Raw genomic sequence first — 3,900 nt, 5'->3', positions numbered from 1 at the left:
TCTCGTCAGCTTGAAGCTGGAAGTCAGATGTGTGTGGAGCTGGAAGATGTGGCCTTGGTGATTAATGAATGCAGGTCAGTGAGGTGGTTCAGAAGACACATGGGATAAACTGCTTTACTTTTTCCCTTGATGGAATGAGGGCATTGCTGGATCGGCAGCATTTATTGCCCATCTCTAATCACCCAAAGGGCAGTTTAGAGTCACCCACATTGCTGTGGGTCTGGGGTCACATGGTAAGGATGGCAGTTTCCTTCCCTAAAGGACATTAGTGAATCAGATGGCTTTTTTTCCTGACAATCAACAATTGTTTCATGGTCATCATCAGACTCTTAATTCCAGATTTTTTAAATTGAATTCAAATTCCACCATCTGCTGTGGCAGGATTCTGCCCTGGTCCCTAGAACATTAATCTGGATCTCTGGATTAACAGGTCAACAATAATACTATTAGGCCATCACCTCCCTTATCTCATTTTTGGCTGAGAGTGAAAGCAAGAAATTTGTTTATTCTGGAACTTTATCAAACCCCAGTTAGAGCACAGTGAGAGAACAGTGTACAGTTCTGGTCACCACATTACAGGAAGGATATGATCCCCTGAGTGATGGGGACAGTGGAGGATTTTGTCAGGAATGGGGAGTTTTAGTTTTGAGGAATGATTAGTTTGGCTGGGACTGTTTTTTTTGGAACAGAGAAGGCTGAGGGGAGATTTGATCAAGGCGTGTAAACTGATGAGGGCCAAGATAGAATTGGTAGGAAGGACTGATTTCCATCAGCAGAGAGGGCAATAACCATGGGGAGAGATTGAAATGAATTGGGGACAGGGGTCGAGGTGAATTGAGGAGTAATTGTTTTCACCCAGAGGTTGATGGGATCTGGGATTCACTGTCTGAAAGGTTGGGAGAGGCAGAAACCCTCATCACATTGAAAAAAACACTTGGATATTCACTTGGAACAGCGAAACATCCAGAGCTATGGAGCAAGAGCTGGAGAGTGGGATGGAGCTCGATCCCTCTTTAACAAACCTCGGATTACCCACAGATGAGGAGAACTTTATCCGAGAACATTGGAGCAGACTTGGATCCAAACATTTCGGGAAGGAGTCACATTGGCGTGTCTGTGTAGAATGCTCTTGAATACATTTCAAACCTTGCTGCACACCACTGGGCTGAGATCAAGGGTGAAGCTGCATAGAGTCTCAGTGACCTGGGGTCAGGCAGGGTCACTGCTCTTAATGACCCCATGCCTCCTGGAAGGTGAGAGTGCGCAGACAATGGGTGAGGTTCAGGATCAAGAGACTCTAACCTTAAAGAAAGACCTGCATTTGTGTTGCACCTGTCCCCAGCTCAGGATGTCCCAATGGCTCTTTCCAGCAGACTTTGTGCAGTGAGATCTCAAACACAGTATGATAATTAGCAGAGAAATAGATTTTTAGTGATTTTTATTGGGGGATAAATAGTGACCAGGTACACCAGAAGGAACTGCCTGCTCTTCATCCAACAGTGCCATGGAGTGGCACCTTTCACATCTGAAAGACTCCCAGTTCAACCAAAAAAAAAGTTCCGTGCAAGTGGAGTTGCAGGTAGGTAGGGGAGTGACGAAGTAACTTGGTATGGTTTCCTTTATTGGGCAGCGCATTGAGTATTGGAGTTGGGAGCTGTTGTGGTTGTGCCAGACATTGGTCACTTTTGGAATACGGTGTGTAATTCTGGTCTCCCTGCTGTAGGAACAATATTGTGAACCTTAAAATGCTTCAGAAAAGTTTTTTAAGTGTGTTACCAAGGTTGGAGAGTTTGAGCTATCGGAGGAAGCTGAATAGACTGAGACTATTTTCGCTGGATTGTTGGAGGCTGAGGGGTGACCACACAGTGGTTTATAAAATCATGAGGGGTATAGATACGGTGAATAGAGTAGATCTTTTCTTCAGAGTGGGGGAGTCCAGAACTAGAGGGCATAGGTTGAAGGTGACAGGGGAAAGATTTAAAAAGGACCTAAGGTGTAACGTTTTCATGCAGAGGGTGGTACATTTTTGGAATGAGCTGCCAGAGGGAGTGGTGGAGGCTGGTATGATTACAATATTTAAAAAGCCATCTGGATGGGTATATGTATAGGAAGGGTTGAGAGCGACATGGGCCTCATGCTGGCAAATGGGACTAGATTAATTTAGGGTATCTGGTCAGGATGGATGACTTGGACTGAAGGGTCAGTTTCTCTGCTGTACATCTCCATAACTGTAATTGTATTTCAATCGAGCCCCTAACACCTCAGGCTCTCCCAAAGACATTTACATTTTGTTTTAAAACAAGTCACTGTTGCAATGTCAGGAAAGGGACAGCCAATTTCTACACAGCAAGATCCCACTAGAAGCAATGAGATCAAAGAGCATTTTTCATGATGTTGGTCCAAGGATAAATATTGTCCTGAACTCAACCCAAAGAGAAAGGAATTTGGTTCAGTTGGATGGAAAATGAGAAAATGGAAGGTAAAGGAGAAGGTAGGATTGCTGGTTAGTGATGGGATTGATTGTTACCAGAAAATAAAAGGAAGGGATAGAATTTTTGAATATTAAAGGAACCATAAAATTGCAGGGAAAACGAACAATAGAACAAACTTAAAGGGTTTGTATCTAAATGCACGAATCATTCTGAGTAAGGCAGACAAAGTGATGCCATAAATCGAGGTAAATTGAGTTTCCAAGGAATTTAAACTAGTTAAAGTGGAGGTAGGCTCAAAAGAGGCTATTCGGTTTCTAGAAGGCATACCAGGAGAGAGAGTACAGAAAGGAACAAGAGTCGAGCATCAAGCACAGCAGATAAGAGGATAATGATGAGAAGGAGGGCAGTCAATGCAGGACTGAAGGTGTTGGACTTAAAAGCACACAGTATACGCAATGAGCTGGTAGTGCAGATTGAAACTGGCAGGTACGATGTTGTGGGTATCACAGAGACATGGCTGTAAGGGGATCCGGGCTGGGAACAAAATATCCAAGGATACATGTCCTATCAAAAGGACAGGCAGATGGACAGAGGGGGAAGAGTTGCCTTGTTAGTACGATATTAAATGAAATCAAAGCAAGAAGAGAGATAGAGTCAAAAGGTGTAGAATGTGTGTGGGTAGAGTTGAGGAACCGCAAGAAGTAAAGAATATGATGCAAGTTATGTCCAGATCTCCAAGCAGTAATCAGGGTGTGGGGAAGGAAATCAATCAGGAGACAGAAAAGCCGTATACAAAATGTCAGGGCAGACCTCAATGGATAGGTGGACTGGGTAGCACGTCTCAAGAAAAGGTTTTCATGGATGTCTACAAGATCGTTTTTGGAGCAGCTTGCGGTTGAGCCATTATGGAACAGGCAGTTCTGGATTCAGTGATGTGGAATGAGGCAAACTTGATTAATGAGCTGAAGGTGAAAGTATCCTTCTGGAAAAATGATCATAATATGATAGAATTCCCCCTGTAGTTTGAGAGGGAGAAGCTGCAATCAGATGGATCTGTATTTCAGTTGAGTAAAGGGAACAACAAAGACATGAGGAAGGAGTTGACCAGAGTTGATTGGAAGGGGAGCCGAGCAGATAAGATGGTGGGGCAGCAAACAGCAGGGTTTCTGGGCATAATTCAGGAAGCAGAGAAGGAATTCATCCCAAAAAAGAAGAAACATACTAAGGGGAGGACAAGGCAACCATGGCTGGTGAGGGAAGTCACGGACAGCATAAAAGCAAAAGAAAAAAATGCACAATGTGGTAGAGAAAAGTGGGAAGCCAGAGGGTTAGGAAGCCTTTGAAAACCTGGAGAGGATAAATAAAAAAGCATTAAAGGTGGAGAAGGGGAAATGTGGGGGTAAGTTAGCCGGTAATACAAAAGAAGATTGCACGAGTTTTATCAGATGTATAAAAAGGAAGAGGAAGG

This window comes from Hemiscyllium ocellatum (genome assembly GCF_020745735.1).
Source record: "Hemiscyllium ocellatum isolate sHemOce1 chromosome 9 unlocalized genomic scaffold, sHemOce1.pat.X.cur. SUPER_9_unloc_4, whole genome shotgun sequence".
NCBI classification, from domain to species: domain Eukaryota; kingdom Metazoa; phylum Chordata; class Chondrichthyes; order Orectolobiformes; family Hemiscylliidae; genus Hemiscyllium; species Hemiscyllium ocellatum.
Note: the sequence above shows the minus strand (reverse complement) of the source record.